The 20,262-nt window shown below is 37.7% G+C and overlaps 1 long non-coding RNA gene across 1 annotated transcript; it reads left to right on the top strand.

Annotated features, from left to right (window-relative positions):
* The first annotated feature begins 12,337 nt into the window (after positions 1–12,337).
* On the top strand, positions 12,338–18,769 carry LOC146718323 (uncharacterized). Its single transcript, XR_014918131.1, has 3 exons — positions 12,338–12,636; positions 12,909–12,987; positions 16,694–18,769. It is a non-coding gene; the product is annotated as an uncharacterized LOC146718323 (long non-coding RNA).
* Positions 18,770–20,262: the final 1,493 nt, after the last annotated feature.

Here is a 20,262-nt window from a genome sequence, read left to right as displayed (position 1 = left end):
CTATTTTTAAAGCACTAGAATAGTTATTCCTACATGAACAAATTGAATGAAAGGAAGAAATCAGCCTTCCCCTGAAAGATCTAACAATTCTGCAACATCCTTAGTGTGACTAGGCTTAGCTTTGTTACCCATTGAAGAAAAATTATATCATTCTACAGATGCTAAGGAGTGGAGATTAAACTTGTCCTTAGTAAACCTTTCCTGCGCGGACAGCACGCTGTCTTGTTCAAGTTTGGGATGTTGTTGATGTAAGAGAGTTAAGCTGTTGATGCATGCCTCAGAAAGATCATCATTGGTCGGGGGCGGCATGGGCAGTAGGAACCCACGAAATCTGCCATCCAGGCCCTAATTGGAGGTCATTAATCATGTGAGGCCGTCCTGTAGTGAACAGCCCTGTGTTTCTTTTTGCCGTTTGGCCATCATCAAGAAGTCTCCTGCATAGATGAGGAAGTCAAACTGGGAACAGTTTGGTCATACTCACACTTTTGACAGGAGCTGCTGTGCACAGACTTTAACATAACTGTTAGAGTTTCACAAGATGGAACACTTGTATTAATAATACTGGTCAGGGTCATCTTAATCTCAGAAAATTGTTATAATTTTAAACTGTACATGTTCAGTTGTGCAGGATTTTTTGTTTCTCGCACTTGTGTTTTGTTTTTTTAATTTGTTTTTTATTAGCTGCTTCATTATACCTAAAAAGCAAATGAAATATTAGCTGTTGACACAGTATCTGAAGGGATAAAATATTTTTGTTACAATACCTGACATAAAAAGCATAAGAATGCATTATGAAGAAATCATTGGTAACTTTAAGACAAATACAATAAACAAGTATTCCTTAAATTTATAGGGGAAAACGTGGATGCAGGGGTGTGTGTGTGTGTGTGTGTGTGTGTTACAGGATGGTTCCTTTATATTTTGCTTGCAAAAAAGTTTCGAGGGGTGTTTTGTTGAAAATAAGCTTTGATGAGTTCATTTGCAAGTCAAATATACTATATAGTGACTATAATATAGTGATTTTCCCCATAAAGCAGTGCAAAAATGCAGAGATGGCTAATAATTTCTCTCAATTTATTTATGTGTAGAAAGCTTTTACAGCAATCTGTTTAATTGCTGTAAAAGCACAATGTAAAAAAAATACATCAAGTTTAAAGTTGCATATGTGTTAAGTGCTTTGCTGGATCTGATAGTGCATTAGAATCAGAGAGCATAGAAGTAAGAACCTCACAACGTTGCACTCCCACTTGAATAATAGGTTTTATTTCCTATTACATCCAATTATTCCGGATCACCAGTGCCAGTTTAAACTCGTTGATATGAATTAGAAGCAGGAGTATATTTGAAAGCTAGAAATCATGAACCCCCCTTCCACCAACTATTGATTGGAGTAGCATAAAATCCATAGCGGCTGATTTGTGAACCATTAAGTTTTGAACCCAAAGCTCATAATGTTCATATTCACAGCTTTACTCTGTTCTGATGAGAGTGAGGGTGGGATAAAGAGGCAGGGGGTTAGGGTGTTAGATGCTGAGGGGTTAGAGGCAGGCTGTTTGAGAATGAGGGAAAAGCGTTGGAGGGATTGAAGATCATTAAACAAATCAATTCAGTTCTATCTGGAAGATTGCCCACACATGCAATAAAAAAGACAGAAGAGCACAGGGGGGAACAATTTGTTATTATCATATTTACAAGTCTGTTTCTAATTCATCTTTTAATTTACTGACCAAGTTGAAAAAGGAAGAGGTTCTTATCATGCCTGTCTGTTGATGAAATAGAGGTAGAAGGGAAACAAAGGAAGAAAAATGTAAAACAAAGATATTTAATATTGTTTTTTTGAATTTTAACACAAGAAAAGTAAGGGTTTTTGGGTTTTTTTACATTTTAAGTTTTAAAAATCCAACAGAAATTTATAGTATTTCATAAAGGTAAAAGTAAAAGTGTGTTCATAACCAAGTTCAAGAATTTAACAAAAATACCACCCCAGGTTTTCTTTAGCTTTGTGTTGTTTTCCTTTCACGTCAGCCCCGGTAGAATCTGGAAATATTGTGGTTTTGAATAAGCAGTACTGTTGTACCCTGGCCTCTACGTTAAGATGTATTTCCTAGCTACATAACTCCTGCCTTGTTCCTGGTCCTTCTGGTCAGCCAGGGGTCACACAGCTGCCTCACTGATATTTCTTTGCTGCCTGTATTTAGGTGCCATCAGACTGAAAATTAAAGATTCCACATACGACACAGCTGTCATGCAAGCTGAATATGACCCTGTCAGTAAAAAAAAAATGTCAGTGACAAAATTCTGAAGTGCAATTAAGTGATAATTATCCATTTCTAAAATAAGGAGTCATTATGCCAAAGGTGTCAAAAAAGTCATGAGGAGACATTAATCACAGTCTTCATCACACTTTCTCAGGTACACATATGTTTCTCTCTTAACCAGCACCTTAACACCATGTGCAAGTACAAGCTGTGATGGGCCACAAGGGAAACACTATGTTTTTTCATACAAATTTTGATTTTATCTTACTTCGAGCTGCAAAAGAAAATTGCGTCTCACTCATTGAAACCTTTTGAGATCTGCTGGATGTTGTCCATCTGTCTGCAATAATTGAGCAACTTTTTTGAGAGGGAGGGGGATAACTCCAAACGTGGTCACGCAACAGTGGAGCCATTTACTCTGCAGGTACTTTTAGAAAGCCACCTCTGTTTTAAATTCAGAAGTGTATTTTTGAAGGATTCTTGACTTTCATTATTTATCATTTATTAATGAAAGATAAAAACTTCTTTTTAATTTTTGTGATTTTACTGTTTCAAATCCATTTTGACAAACGAGCCACATGGAAGAAGACCTTGTGCTTTCATTTTAGTGTACATCTAATGAAAATTACAAATGAAATTGTAGGGACTTTTACAACTTCTGTTGTCCACTTTGTAGTCTCCCATTACAAGGTTAACTCAACTGTAAATTTCACACCAGTAACAACAAGTACAAGCACATAATTAAATATGATTTCTATCATAATTCCCTGTATTGCCAGCCTCCTGCTTTTTGAAACAGCTTTTTCTGTTTTCTGCATTGTAATCAGAGTAACAGCATAATTGTTATACCCATGGGAGATTATACCCTCTATACAATGAGCAAAATCCCTCAAGGAATCTCGAAAAGCTGCCTGATCTGCACGATATATTTTCCCAGCTTCTTCCAAGATGTGTTGAGTGGCATCCTAATCAAAAATCAATGTGCCCACTTGAGTAGGCCCACAAGGCTTCTGTAGTGCGTTATGTAATCTGATAATATCAATCATAACTGTGTTAGAGGCAATCCATCTGACTTTCACGGGACTGGGGTCAGTGAGTAGGGGGAAGGCCGGGTGAGCGAGCCTTGGCCTCCCATGCCATCAATTACTACTTATTATAGAGAGGCTTACTCTTCCAGAGAGCTATGTACCCCCCACCATAAATAATATTAACAGGGCCAGCCTCATCAATCAATACCATCACAGTTGTATTGCTCCAGCCTAAATGGCGGCTTCCATGGCTCTCCAGCCTCAATCAATGACCGTGGCTCCTACAGACTAGCACATGAGGGTAAATCTAGCTCTATTTGAGCCCAGGGGTCTTCAGCCTGCCTTCTCCTGCTACTACAGCATTTTTTCCCCTTCTGGGTCTATCTCTGTCTTACTCCCCTCATGTTGGGTACCCAACCATCACAAAATCTGAGGCTGCTGCTAAACATTGCCAGTGCTGCAGTTTCTGCCAAGCTCTAGCAAGCTGGCTTGTTAACAGTATGAAACATACTCAGAGGAAGTGTCAGAAAAGTGTCTGAAAGACTGATTATGTAGAATTAACGAGTCACTTAATGATTCCACTCCCTCCTGTCTCCACCTCCTTCCACTTTTCTGTGTGATTTCCTGCAGTAAGGGATGTGTTGCGAAGAAGATTTTAAGTTCTTAAAAACTCATAGCCAGTGAAAGCAGGATGGTGCAGGGTCAGGGTGGTGCGAAGCAACACTTCAACAGCTCTGAAACAGCTGTCACAGATCAAACTATGTGATTCCATTTTTTTCACCACCTTAACTACAAATTTATGGAGTGTTTTTGTAGCTACAGGCAGGATACCAGGATGGGCAACATCAGTTCAGAAGGGTGGGGTGGTATTAAGAGCATAATTACGGAAGCAAATAATTAGCGAGTAGAGTGCAAAGCAAGACTAATTAGCCTCATCATGTGCCTGTGACCTTAGCTCTCATGAATCATTCCCTGCTCGCTGCCATAAGAGAATCATTCACCCAGGCACTCCGTGCCCAGCAACCAGTGAGAGACCATAAGTGGCTTCGACAACCTTTGACTTGTGACAGTTATTTTGGTGGCTACACCACATTTATCAGCACTTTGGCTACATCTGTAATTCATCTGTAATTGTGTAGTTATGTAATATTTATATGCATGTGCTATCATGCTAAACAGGGAGACCACACAGATGATGGGGTTTAAATAACCAAAACGTACTGTATTTAATTAAATTCAACTCAGTGAGGATAGGCTCCCGGCCCACTGTAACTTGGTTGAATGTTAGATGATGGATGGATGGATGAATGAATGGCTGGATGGAAGTATCTGAAAGAAAGTGAACAAAACCCTAACTAACTGGGGAGGAGCGAGAGAGAGAGAATGTTAGCGACAAGCCTTAAAAAAAAAATAGCCAAGTAACAACAGGTGGGCTCTCCTCTTAAGACCTACAAAAGTCTCAAACAAAACCAGAAAAAGGTAGTACGGAGAGAACCAGCAGAGTGCTTGGGGGTCATCAAAGTATCTTATTATCACTAAAGTATTTGAGTCTCTGGATTTTTAAATAACTAACCTGAAAAAATATCAGCCACATAGCATAGGGCAGATGTGCTTAAGATTAGGGATGGGTATCGTTTAGGTTTTATCTGATACCAGTACTAAACCGATACTTTTGAAACGGTGCCGGTACTTAAACGGTGCTCGAACCGGTGCTTAAAGAATGAAGAACACAAAATTGGTCCAAAAACCTCTCATGTTCAGCTGTTTTCCACTTCTTCTTTGGTCATTTTAGCCTTTTTGGCCAGGGTGAAGGGAGTATCTGCCATCAAACAAGAAGACAGCCGCATGAATAACTATTCATATACTTACCCAGTATGTTCAACTGTGTACCAGATAACTGTTTCCTAATGGCCTTTATTGTCACTCACGCTGATGGCATGGATTTAACATCCTCTTTATCTTTGACCTTTGCTTGTGTCAGATCATTTACTTTGATTAAACATGAAAGATTTTGGTGAATATGGTTTAACAATTTAAGGGAATAACCTACTGGAAATAGAAGCGTGCATGTCTTTGCTCACGTTGTATTTTTGTGCCTTCTCCAGAGAAAATAAGCTCAGTCCAACCTCGTCAGTGACTTCAAATGCTGGCCTTACACTGACCTGCAGACTTCAAAGCTTGATCAAGCCTTCCCAAGACAAGAGATTCTGTGCTTCAAGCAATTTGTTAAACAGGGGGAGAGGTTTAGTGTGATTTGGGAGTGAAAGGATGTTTCAGTAGTCCTGGCTAACCCACAGCCAAGCCATTCCGGACATGTAAGAAGCACTGGGGATCCTGTAAAAAAGTCTCTAATGCTGCTTGGATCAGAAAAAACAGGTGGTGCTTTTTCCCAAGAAAGAAAAGGTGCATTATCTGTTAATCAAAGCTTTTATGAATGTTACAAAAGACAAACTGTGTTTGCTATATTTGTCTGTGTCCTGATGAAGAAAAGTTTTAGGTGTTGATGTCGTGTATACCTAGAAAAGCAATAACAGATTCCATTGATTGTAGAATTTTAAAATAATCAAACAGTTTTTTTAATCTCAGTGGCTCACAAATGGGACAAATGGGGTTATCTTGAAGTCCCCTTTACAGCTGTAGAACAGCACAAGTCCATTACTAGAGATGGATGTACTCCTTGTTCACAGTATAGTATGAGTCTGAGTCTCATCTAAATGCCTTCACTGTGGAATACAAGCTTCAATCGACTCATTGACTCCAGTGTCAGCCAAACATGTCTGAGAAGTATCAGACAGGGAGGCGGACATTTTACAAACAGTTGGTTTGTTTTCATACAGGGAAAAGCCAAGAAAAAATGTTGCCTGCAGACTTTTCTCAAAGTAACATCTGGCATATAAAAATGAATCTGAAGCAAAGTAGATTTCCACAGATTCTGTTTTTATAGTAACTTAAATTCTCCTTCTGTCTCCCTATTTGAAATCTTTGATAGTTTGGAAATTATGCTTTCCTACGATTATGTATTGCGTGCAGTTAAAAATGCGTACACTCGAGATGTTGTATTTCCATCATTTTCAGAAGAGGAAATTCCAAACCACTTCTGTATTTGTATCCAGTAATTGTCACAGTTGGCTTAAATCTGTCAAGTGAAGATGTATGAGTGGGTATATAAAACGGACATAATTTCATGGTAAAGATGAGAAATGTTTTTGCTGTTCGATTATTGAACCTTTTCAGACAACTGCAAAAGTCTTTACTCTGAATTAGCATTAAGGTTAAACCCAATTATTTATTTATACCCTAAAATGATGTTTTGAAATCTGTCTCTCCTTTTAAACACTGTAAACAAAGGCTATAAATCATAACCTGTGACAGCCTTAATTGCTACCAGAGGGGGTTAGCTTACTCTCAGTACTGCATTAAGATATCACTGAGTCTCACAGTGTTCTCTGCAACTCTAATCAAGTGTTTATTGTGTAGTAAAAGTGTTAGCCATTTTTAATCATATTGGGGGAGGGGGTCTGTTCTGTTCTGTTGGTTTTCCAGTTACCTACCCTTTCTTCTATCATGGACAACTTATAAGTCACGACTGTATGATTTGGCAGTACAAAGATATATAGTGCGTCCGGAAGGTATTCACAGTGCTTCGCTTTACAGCCTCAATTCCAAAATGGATTAAATTAATTTTTTGCCTCAAAATTGTACACACAGTACCCCATAACATGAAAAACTATTGTTTGAAATTTTTGCAAATGTATTTTAAATAAAAAATAAAAATAAAAAAAATATGATGCCTACACAAGTATTCACACTGACACTCAGAACTGAGTTCAGTTGCATCCTGTTTCCACTGGTCATCTGTCAGATGTTTCCACAACTTGCTTGGAGTACACCTGTGGCAAATTCAGTTGAATGAGCATGATTTCTAAAGACACACCTTTGTATATAAGGTCCCATAGGTGACAGTGCATATCAAAGCACAAACCAAGCCATGAAGTCCAAGGAATTGTCTGTAAACCTCTGAGACTTGCATTGAGGGTCTGAGGAAGTGTACGGAAAAATTTCTTCAACAGTGAAGGCAGTGAGCACAGTGGACTCCATCATCCATAAATGGAAGACTGCTGGAACCATCTTCCTAGAGCTGGTCTGATGAAACAAAAGTTGAACTCTTTGACCTGAATGCCAGGCATCATTTCTGGAGGAAACCAGGCCCCAATCATCACCCATCCAATACCATTCCTACAGTGACTCATGGTAGTGGCCACGTCATGATGTGAGGATGATTTTTGGAAGGAGGAACTAGGAGACTAGTCAAGATTGAGGTAGAGATGAATGTAGCAATGTACAGAGACATCCTTCATGATAAGCTGCTCCAGAGCACTCTACACCTTGGAATAAGGCGAAGGTTCATCTTACAACAGGACAAGCGCAGGATAACAAAGGAGCTTTTGGACAACTCCGTGAATGTCCTTGAGTGGCCCAGCCTGAGCCCAGACTTAAACTTGATTGAACATCTCTGGATAGATCTGAAAAATACTTATGTGCATGTTATATATATATATTTTTTTTTTTTTACTTGTAATAAATTTGCAAGAATAAGTGATATTGTGCATAGAATTATGAGTATTAATGGATTAAATATTAATTTAACATGAAACATGAAAATGTGGAACAAGTGAAGCACTGTAAATACTTCCATATGTATGTAAACAGACTTTAATTTGTCATGTTACTTTTAAATATCACACAATGATCATCTGCTTGTAGACATTTACACAGTAGGAATATTCTGCAAATCAGCCTGAATGTTTTGTCTGATGTAAAGAAACTATTTTAATGTATTCTATTTGTATGTGAAGATGAGTCATTCAAGTCAGAGTAGGGGAGGAAGCGGAGGTTGTTCTCGCTGAATCCTTTCACATCAATGAATGAGCCGGCATAGATTTTATGGAGCTAGGTTGTATTGACCTGTGGCTGACATCTACCTTTTAGTTTCATAACATAATCAGCTCTTGACACATGATTATAATAACCCAATGCAATTTACTGCATTCTCTGCAAACACATTGATTTTTTTTGAACAGCTCCCAGAACCAATTACATTAATATTGCTGCATAATTAGTTTACACATTACTAAATTACTGACAGATTAAAAGTGAAATAGCACAGTTCATACCCTGCCCGCATAACTGCCAGAGAGGAAATTAATATGGATTCAAAAGGTCCTCAGAGACGTAAGCAGTAAAAGGGAAAAAAGCAACAATCTATAAGGGATGCTTATAGCCATGCTTGCACAAGGATATCCTCTCTGCACGCTTGCCAGGTGTTAGTTTCAACTGAGGCATTCAGGCCTAAGTAATTAATATGATCTTTAATTTGCATATCAACATCAATAGTCCCTGATCGCACAAGAAGGGTCAGTTTAGAGCTCTGTGGGTAAGACTACTGAGACTGCCCATGATTATAGTCTTAATATCAAAGACCTATTGAAGGAAGTCTCAGATATGGTCTGCAATACTTCCATTTCTTACAGTATTATTTGTACATACCAGCACCAGTGGTTTGTGTGGTTGAATGTTTCGGGAGTATGGAACCAAGTCTCTCAACAGGGAATCCATCTTGACAGGCTTAAAGATACCTGCCAGTAACTGATCTTCTAGTTAGTAGTAAAGTTGGTTTGGATCAATCAGCATTTTGTAATGACCAATTATAATTATTTGTAGCGATGGGCATGTTTTAGGTATCACAATAACTAAATGGTTGATCCAGTTACCAATTTCATGTACAAATTCTCCTTATAAAGATGGGGTCAGGTTAGAAGGAATGAATTCACATGACTGTAAATGAAAAGAAAATACAGAAACTATCCGGTTGTTCAGTCTGACGTCACTAGCCGTGTCTGGGTCTAAACTCCGCTGCAGGTCCATATATCAAACGATCACTATGGGATTACTGAGAGTTGAAAAACTGTCTAAAGTCTTTCATCTTTAATAAAATGATCAGCGTTCTGCTCTACCAGGTGTAACAATTGAGTTTAACATCCAGGCATCCATGAAAACGGAGTTTATGACATTTAACGGAGTTAGAAGTTAGCAGGGAGTTAGCTCGCTAGCTTCTATCTAAATACAATATAGCATGTCCTGACTGCGGGGTTTTGGAAACAAATTAAAACGTACAGCTCTGCTATCACTTCCAGCATAAATAAAGACAGAAAACTAAACAGCAGTGACGTTTGTAGGGTTACTGAAGTTGGGCTAGCTGGTATATAATGATGTGCTACGTGACCGCTAGCGACACAGCTATGTTAGCATAATATAAACAAGCTAACTTTTTTTCCACTCGATAAAAGTTAATGTGAGTGTTCTCGGTGGTCAGGAACAAATGTAATCGCATGGCAGGATGCTGTAAAAGGACCAAACTTCAGCCAGGAGAACAACTGAGATAATCCATCCACAATACGAGGTTAGTCATTCATATACTGCTGCATGGGCTGGGCTGTAGTTACATCGTAAGGTTTTAAAAACTGAGCTTAAATAAATGATTAGCGGTAATAAAAGCCGAGGGAGGTCAACAGTGGTCGCTGACTGTTTTAGGAGCTTTTTGAGATCAAATAGAAGAAAATACATAACATTAAACATGTTAACAACACAAAAGCCATATTAAACGCAGACTACTTTAGACCCGGAAGTAGGATTCGTCGCGTCATCACTGAACAACCGGATATAAAACATCAACTTTGTAAATACCTTCCTTCATCTTTATTGCACCTCATTTCCAGTCTTTAGGCTGTTGGTGGTTGGCAAATGGGCTGCTTGATGGCACACTAACTTTTCAGCAGGAATGTATTGCCTTGACCTTTGATATCCACATTGATCCAATGTACTGAGTGGCCGTTTCCTCAGAAACAAACATATATAATAGGTATTGGGTTCCAATGGTGCTCTTTCAATGTCTTAGGGATGCTTTGCAGCAATATAAATCAATTCACACTTATAGACACAATATGGGTGTATTAGTGCTGACTAGTGATTTGAGAATGGCTGAGAGGTAGAAATTCAATAGGCCTTGATCAGGCACAACCAATCTATCCTCATCAGTCCTCAGTTTCTAATTGTACACAGATGCTTAAGATAGCAATCATAAAGAATTGTATTTTCAGAGATTTTGATTTTATTTTATTGCTAGGTTAATTTGTAAAAACCATAACAACAGCAACAACAACAACAATGAAACACACACAGGAAGAGTACTTATAATCAGGTGCCCTGATTATTAATATTAAATATTAAGCTCACCATGTTTAACACCTTGTTATAAATGATGTCATTTGTGCTCAGGTGTTTGCTGAAAATGAATTTGTTCATAAATGACTGGGTTAGGTTATGTATGCTAAAACAGAAACTGAGAACATATGGTTGAAGAAATTTGCAGTCTCATTCCATATGCGGTAAACAGCGGTTCTAAGATTTGTGCTTCCATGTTTAATGACTCTGTAAGGTCTTACCTGTACAGTTTGTGATAAATATTGGATTGCAAGACTGAAGCTTTGTTACCTAAAATACTCTGTTTTGCTTTCCTGCTTGTGTGGGAGTATTACGTTGAACCACTGTATATTAAGATCCAGCCACCTCCTGCGTCAATGCCTCTGACAGCTTTTGTCTATTTATTGTCTCATAAATTCTCTCTCTCAGTGTGTCACTTACACAAACGTTGCTTGAACAACAGGTCAACCCAAATCTCAGCACTGATTTCATTTTGTGACTTGCTGGACACTGCACCAGGAGAAAAATGCATTTGATTAATACATTTATATAATTTTCTTTTTTCTTCTCAATAATATTCATCCTCTTCATTTTCCTAACATCTCTCCAGTCCATCTGTCTCGTTGGTTTACATATCAATCTCTGAAGTTGGCAGAATAGACTCAGAGGAAAGGCTATAATTTTCCTTGTTCTTTGGCTGTGTTGTGTGAGTTGGTTTACCGAGGAGGACTACAATAGAATGTTTCAGTGCGGAAGGCCACTTTTAAGGCAGGCAAGACCACTTTTATACATTTTAACTTTGATTCGTCTAATGGATGGATAGAAATATATATTGTGCAGTACCGCATATATTCCATTGGTGAGGCCCTTTAGCAGTGAAAGTTGTCACTCTTGTCCATTTTCTGCCAGTTTTTTTGTTTTGCTTTTGTTTTTTAACATTTAACATGGATAACACATAAATGCATATTTTAATAATAAAGTAAAAAAAAAAAAAGGCTAAATTGCACTTGTTGTTTGTCAGTTTTATTTGAGGGAAGAATAGTGCTCTGAGTCCAGTGTCCAGGGTAACGTGGCTTTTATTAGTCAGTGCTGAGCAGAGTGGGCGCTAGATGTTACCTGTCCACTGTGCAGCCCAGCTGTTTACTCAGCTGTAGGGCCTCTGTCTCCAGTGTAAGGGCAAAAGGAGCAGGTCACTAAATATTTCATTTCCCAAGTAAAACATGCTTGCCCTTGTCAGGTGAAAAAAAGAGAGAGAGAAACATATCACAGTGATGAATGTGCAATCAGGCTGATTAACTCATTATTAGTTGTCCAAAGGATCCACTGAAGGAAATGAGGGCAAGAATGAAATAGGTTGTTTATATGTCTCGTAGTCAGAGCTATGGATGTGATGTGAGGAAGAGGCCTCCATGAACTTTTACCTCTTCTAGTTAGTGATGGGAAGTTGAATTATGTCTCTCAGTCATGGCGTTTCTTCCCTCTATTAGGGTCTTGCGTTTTCCCGTCATATTTTTTTTTTCATTCAAAGTACAAACCACTAGCAGTAATACATATGGACTCTAAATTTAAATTGGGGGAAAATATCCCTCACAGAGGACTCATCTTTCTGTCGGCTTCTGCCATAACTTTATCCTTATTCCTTCTCTTATTTTCTTGGCTCTTTTTTTTACCAGCAGATGGTGCTGCAATCTCTTCGCACTGCATCTACACACACTGACGCTCTCCCGATCTTCCACAGACCCGCACCACACTTTTAAAAAGGCAAGGGGGTGGTGTATGGGGGGAGTCCAGCCTAGTTCCTGAGTTTAGGCAAATGTTTGTTGAAATAAGTGGAGATTTCCTGGTTTTCTTTTTGGAGGAAAAAAAAGGAAAGAAACAAAGTTTCTTTATAGGATGAGCTCAGGGTGTTTTGCAATTACCCTTACTTGTGCTTGAGCGCTTTTTTCCCCTTGTTGAGTAGGAGCAGACAATGTTTTCCATTCCAGTTTCTTCTTACAGTTGCAGAGTGGGTGCCGATGGGCGCAGTGTTGTGGCTTTTACTGGTGAGCCAAATATCACAGCTAGAATGGATGGTGGAAGGCATTATGGACGTAAGTAAGAGCAGCACTAACATTTGCCTTTATACGTGGACTGAGAGGGTGGTGAGAGATTTCTTCTAAATAGGTTAATAATTAACCTTCTGAGCATCTGCCAGGCCCGTGATGTTGTTGGGGTTTTTTTGTTTTTTTTTCATTGAAGAATTCGTTATGTCAATATCATAGCTGAGTATATTTAAAGTATTTAATTTATTCTTCCATTTTTTTTAAACCTGTGCTTGTTTTAGTTATTTCTATGATTATTATTCAACCACTATTTTTTGTAGAACACCTGTGACTTGTCACACGGACAACATTTGCTTTTCACACCATTAGGAGAGGTGTAGACTGACCAGGAGAAGAGAGGTGTGTATACGCGAGTGTGTGTGTGCGTGTGTGTGCATGCGTGTGTGTGCAGTGAGTTTGGGGGGCAGAGGTGGGGGACTGTAAAGTGTAAGCTATTGAAAGGAGGAATGTGAGAGAGCATTATTGCCCGCACTTCATGTGAATGGAAAAGGGGTTAAAGAAATGACAGCGTACAGTGGGTGGTAGGGCCTCAGTGCAGCCTGGGAGGAAATGGAATGAGAAAGTGCAGTCAGGCAAACCACTCATTCACCATGACAAATGGGAGAGGCCTAGGCCAAGGGGATACCTGATACCCCACGGTGGGCTCTGTGCACCTGCCTGGGCTCCATGTGCACCAAAGTGGAAATAAAGCTCAGCCACTTGTAGCAGCACACCTCCACTGTTTACAGAATTAGATAATAATAAAAGTTATACTGAGAATAATATAATTTATATAAACAATTCATGCAAATCAGATATGATTTCAGTTTAAGGCTGTGATTTTTATTATTTATTCCGTATAGTTAGTTACATGAATTACTATTCATGCCGTTGTGAATAATAATAGGAATAATATTATAGACAGCATGTGATGAACTAAAAATACATTTCACAATAAGCCAAAATTATCATAAAGTGTTTCATAAAGTCCTTTTTTCTAATTAATTTAAAATAGCTATTGCATTTGAAATGAACTGTACTAAAATTATTAACAAACAAAAAAAATGTACTCATCAAATTAGTTGTACATATTGATAATAAGACAAAAAATGTCTGAAATACTTTTGACATCATCATCAGCGATCTATTTCACAGTGGAAACATGGTTTATTTATGTCACCGTGTTCTTCTGATGTTTCCACAGTTTCGGACTATCTGTATTGATACAACATTGAGTACATAAAAACAATAATTATGAAGCAATATGAAGACGTCTAGTCTAGTAGTTTGTTAGGTTAATTTTTACTTCAGAATGTGCAAACTGAAGTTTTCAGTTTAGTTATAGTTACACGCTTTTGAATATATTTTTCATATATTTTAGTATATGGGCCCACAGATTGTTTAAAAAAAAATATTAGATTGAAATTATGAGCCGAAAAAGTCAAACCTCACAAAATCAACCAAATCCTCATCCAAAAGCATTAATATAGTTTCAAGGGGTTAATGAGTTTTTCAACAGGAATGTCACAAGTTGCATGTCATGAGGTTCTAAATTAGGGCATATATCAAATTTCAGAGGAATATTAAATCTTTGAGACCTGTTCAGAATTAGAGGAATACTGCTATAATCCAATTGTGTATGAGGACAGAGCAAGACGCATACTTATACAGCGCAGAAGCAGTCTTCTGTTTAGAAGTGGTACAGAAAGTGTAGTCTGCCTCAGAGCTGCTACTTTTCCTAGAGCGTCCAGGAAGGATTACTGACCATTCCCTATGCAGAGAGATGAGCTGTGGTCACTCCAACAGCAGTCAGTCTACAGCGTCAGGGTGCAATGCAGCATGCTATGAAAATACTCAATCTTGTCTCCCACTTCAGTGTTTAGATTGGGCTGTGAAATGACTGCAGGCTGACAGGAGTAGGACTCGGGGAGGAGGATAATAATTTTATTTCTTTCTCTTTTTTTCTCCAACCAAACGTGAATCATTTGATGAGTTTAAAAATATCCCATCTGCCAAAAAAAGAGAAAACATAAAAATTTTCTTTAAACATTTGGGGCAAAGACGGATGTGAAGTGAAAGAGCTCTCCCTAGAACAACTGTTTTCTATTTCAAACTACACTTATCACACACAAACCGTTGCAAATGAACAGTGAAGAACAGCAGAATATTGTCATGCGTTTTCACTTGTTTTAGTTAATGCGATCACTGGCTAAGCTATGTAAATTGTAAGTGAGCTTAACCATTAACGTACTGTAAAGCATCAGTTTTGTTACTATGGTTACTTGTAGGCAAATAACAGGCTAAAATCTAATGACCACAGATGATGTGGCCCAATGACTGAACTGTTTTCTACTGTATTTTTAACTGAAAGTAACTAAAGTCCTTTTTCAACAATCGCCATAATTGAAATGTTATAACAATATATAAAAACAGTAATAACTTAATCAGTTAATGCAGCTCTTGATAGTAACCTTCTCAGTGTGTTTTGGAAATTGTTTGGTCAGCTTCTTGGTCAGTGTTTTAATATGAGTACATTAAGTTATGTCTGTCAGTATTTCCAACAGCTGCAGCACAGAACAGGAAGAGCACAATTCATCAGCTTCAGTAAATATACCTTCCGCGTGTAAGAGCTAGAAGAAAAACATGGTTGTGATTATTTATTTTTCATTTCAGCTTCCTTCCCTTTAGCATCAAGGTGCTACCTCAGAATGATGCGGTGTTTTTTGTTTAAAAAAAGAGGCTGTGTGTATTTTTTCTTTATAATTTCAATATATTTTTAAGCGTCTTTGCTAACTTTAAAGCTTTTCTGTGTCCCGGGATTGTTACAACTCTTCCAGCACACTGACTCATCAGTAAATAGTGTTCTACCAGATTTGTGTGTTAGAGCTCCTTGTGTATGCGTGACTTTCCTTAGATCACTGTCCTCCACAGCCAGACATTCATATGATGTTGGTTTTAGAATACTCTTACAGTGGTTTTCAACGTGTTTGCGATTTTTAAAAATATATACTTTGTTTTCTTTTGGTTATGCATAGCCTCGCTATTTTAGTAATATATTGTATTTATATGCATTTACCATAAAGCTAGCAGTGAGCATGTTTTTATTCCTGTGCAAAGCATCTGGGTTAATCTCATATTAGTCAAGAAGGATCATTCTCACAAACAGTCTTAGACTTGTTTCACAGAACTATGCTCTAAATTAAATGCACGGCGTCAGTGGATTAGTGTGTATCGCTTTAGAAATCCAGTAATAAGAAGAAGCTAAAAATTAATTGCTGTTTTGTTTTCTTTCTTTTTGAAAAAATATTAACATACTTGAAAAAAGCACTGCAAAGCGCGTTGAATTCCTAGATTTCACAGCTTGTACGATTGCATGCAGAACATTTGATTGATGACTATGGCAGCTTTTACAATTTATCGTCATACAGTTTGTGTGTTATTTAATTTTTAATTTCAAATTTTCACTGGAGGGTTTATGCTATTAAACTTAACATTTAGATTTTACAACCCTCACTTTGTGCTCTAAAAGTTTACCATGGCTCGTCTTGTCTCCTGATATTTACTTTCTATATATAGAGTGCTGATGTTATTTGGTGGTCCTGTGGTTCGTATTATTCAGCTAGACATTCCTCCCCCGATCACATACGGTGCATCTTGTAGTTCCACTGTTTTACTTTCATGCAGACATGTATTTATTTGAGGAGGAGCAGCGGGTAGCAGGGACATCTGTTGCATTAATGTCCAACAGAATAAACAGTATGTTTTGAATTACTGTAAGAATTGACCTTAGAATAAGCCTTATCTTATGTATAAATCATAGTAAGTTCAATATGCTTTGTAAGTAGATTAGTTCATCTGGAGTCCCCCTCCCTCTTCCCCATAGACAGAGTGTCTCAGCAATGAGGGCCTAGAGATGTAATCCAGATTCATAATCCAATGATTCTTACAAGCTGTTTTGTGTTGTTAAATACTGGGTATTTGTGTTGATTTAATATCATTCTAATCTTCTTTAAACTGCCAGTTGCTGTCTGGTTCATCGCCATCTTGTTTATTGCTTGCTCTCTAGACTTGACTGTAGGCTGGAAGGTCAAATCGGATGAGGCCAGTGGACTTCGGGGATGGTGCTGAATAACCGATGTGTTTGCTGATGAGGATTTTGACCATTTTCAAAAATAAAAACATTTTTAAATAATATTTAGTTTTGTTTCTTTCAGAAAGTCTTGTGTGAACACCTTCTATTTATATTTAGTGACAGTAATTTCTCCAGCCTGAAAAATTTCCTCTTGTTTCTTTCAAACCTTAATGTTTTTAAAAGAGCAGCGACTTCATTTTCATTTCCCCGTCACAACACTGTATTTAATAATTAGAATTCCTTAGAAAAGCTTAATTAAATTAAAAATATAAATATGTATGGGAAAAATACTTTCTAAAATTTGACATTTACATTATTTTAATTTATCTGGATAATATAAAAAAAATATATAAATTATTATTAAGATTTTACTTACATAATGTAAAACATTTTTAAAGCATGAAGGTTAACAGGTGGAACTTTCATGTGTGTTTTGTTTTTGTGGCATTAAACATAATGTGAATATAAAGCTTATTACTTATATAACGTAGCTTGTTGACTTCAGTCCAACAGGTGGTTCTGAGAATTTCAAATAATAGGTGCTTACTGTCAGCAGCCTTTTGAAGTAATCGAGTTCTTATAACGCTTAGTCTGATTATAGTCCATGATATTGTTATTTAGTTTTATTGTACATGTAAGTGGATTCTACTCCCACAAGGTTTTCTCAGCGCTCTGACTTGCATGTCCAATATTATTAGTTGCTATGAGTTCAGCCTGCGCAAATCTGTTAATGCATAAGACCATAAGAGCTTCTTATGTTCCAAGCCAGGTCAGAGTGAAGACACATCAGATTAATATTTGATCATGCAGAAGGGCCCTTAATCAGATTTGCTTATTCCCTTAGCTGAGTGCTCTGCAGCAATTATCATAATTGTTGCGCTAAACATGCTTGTCTTTACGGCTAGCGGTTGGACGTGAGCGTATGCTGTGAGAGGGGGATTCCAGTACCAAACCCAATTAGTGCAGGATGGATGGATGGGCATGCCGAGGGAGATGGAGGATATAGAGAAGAGGAAGGGGAGGGCCATGGGCAGGGATGCTGGTCCAGCTCACAGTGACATAGCCCAGGGCAGCACAGTTAACTCCAGCCACCTGGAGCTCTTCAGGACAGGCTCTCCCCATGCTGTAATCTGCCCTCAGCATTGCCACCAGCGCCTGCTGATACGAGGGAAATTAGAGATGCACCAGGAAAATGGCAATTTCAGTCTACAAGTGTCTATTCAGTTGCAAAACTCAAAGATTTTCTGTGCCGACAGAGTTCTCAAACTTCATAGTATTTTTTTTTCCACAAACGGAAGTCACATTAATATTAATACTGAAAGTGTGTATAATAAACCAGGGGAATATAGGCTTTAGTTTGCATTTGAGGAAATACCAGTACATGTCTGCTTATTAGGACCCAAGAGGCTCATTCAGTTACCCGTATAAGTTTATGCTGAATTACTGAGATTTTATACAGAAACATATGTGATAGGAAGATGTAGATATACAGTAACATTCATAGATATTATCTATCAAAATACATTAAGAACAATGTGACCAGATTTCCAGTAACTTTTCTGAGATATGTGGTTTATTCAACACTGATGGAAGCAACTACATTGATATTCATGTAAATATATGAAGGATTTTTTTGTAATTTAAGTAAAAACAATAAATTAAAGATAAAAAAAAACAATTTTCATGACTATGTTAACCATACAACATATTTTTGAATAATAAGTTTAAGGAACCTACTACCTGAAGCTGAATGAAAAGTGGTTTGTAAAGGAATTGATGCAACTTTGTTAAATGTTTTACAACATGTCGTTTTATAAAACTCCCTGCATTTATTTTTGCTTCAAAATGAATACCTGATCACAATGATCACAACAACTTTCAAAGTATTTACAGAATATATTTCTTTGGTGGTATTCCTGATGTTTTGCTGAATGTGTAAAGACCTTTTCGATGGAAGACATTTGTGACTCAAATCCTGTTCTCGTTTTAAGCAAAACCAATAAAAAATACCAAAGCAGAACTCTGCTCTGTGTCATTTTGATTGCTGTTTCCTGAATATTCTGTCAACCAACCGAATTGTCATAAATGTGTCTGTTAAATGAATGAGCGCGTGGACCAGTTCTGTCTGTATGAAAGTCATCTATCCTGCTGGAGGCATGGCACTGCACAAAGAAACACTAGGAGAGATGGTCCCCCATTAATCTATGTTGACTGGGTGGAAATTGCATCTTTGTAATGAGTATTAGGTGTGCATCTACATGAATTAAAGCTGAATGAGCCCCTGATTGATCACCTCGTCCCAAATGACGCTGCTTCCATGATCATTATTGTTTAAAAGTGACTAAATCATATCGGGATGATTAAAAGTCTCTGCTCAGAGGGGAGGGGAGATAAAGTAAAGGCACAATGTCTGAGAAATTGCGCTTTCATCCCCGAATTCTGTTTATATAGTTGTGGTTATTTCTGCTAAAGTTCTGGTTGTATTGTCAGAAAGGAGCATGCAACTGAAATAAAGTCAAAGGATTTAAAAAGTAGAGGAAGGAAATTTGACAGATATTGTTTTTGTGGGATTTCAGGACACTACACTACTGATATTTAAACATTTGTAGCTCAAACTGTCATAATAGAGGGCCTTGATAAATGTCAGTGGGAATTATTTATTATGACATGACTATTTATATTAAGTCAGACAATCCACACCAGCTGCAGTTTAGTACCTCGATCACTCCGTATAACAATGATAATAATACAGTACAGACTTGACTGGACCATAAGAAAGGACTGACCCACATCTGCAAGAAGTGTTCATGTAACAACCTTCTTCTCATTTCAGATGTCACACATTTAGCTTTAATGGGATGATATTATTTTTTTCTGCAACCTGACCACATAAAAGATCTGCGAAGGTAAAAAGAGTGCAAAGGCAATGTTTGAAGTCGGGGCCAAAAAGTCCAGGTGTTTTTACAGGCATTGTGGCATTTATGTGATCTAAACTATATGTCTGGAGTCGCCTACACAAAAGTGCTAGACATCCCTGCCAGGTATTCACTTACTTCATAAAGAACATTCAACTGTGGGCAGCTGATTTGCTGGAGTTTGGGTCTCAGCCATATAAACTTGACTGTTTGGACTCCCACTTGACTCTGGCATTTTGTAGAAAAAAGGGCCCCACACATTCAGCAACAGGAGAGACCACACTGAGAATTGAAATGTTCACACGCATTCTGCACTTTTACATTTTGTAATCTTTACATTTGATACATTTACAGGGAACCTGTTATTGTCGTAAGTATAATGAAACTCGGATTTTTGTTTGGCACATGTGTGAAAATAACAGCTTTTTTGGAAAAATCCTCCTTAAGATAAAAAGCAGACCTTGTCACCTTCTATCGTGACATATTTACTGTACCTGGACACACTAATGTTCCTCTGTAATGTCTTTCTGGTAATTATGCTGCCAAGCACCCTGTTGGGGTAATTATACTAAAAACACCCTCATTAGC

Source organism: Copadichromis virginalis, linkage group LG1 (genome assembly GCF_057382275.1).
Source record: "Copadichromis virginalis isolate Kocher_CV1m ecotype Utaka linkage group LG1, C_Virginalis_male_GT1.1, whole genome shotgun sequence".
NCBI classification, from domain to species: Eukaryota; Metazoa; Chordata; class Actinopteri; order Cichliformes; family Cichlidae; genus Copadichromis; species Copadichromis virginalis.
The sequence above is the reverse complement of the archived record's forward strand: the minus strand, read 5'-3'. Positions and strand labels throughout refer to the sequence as shown.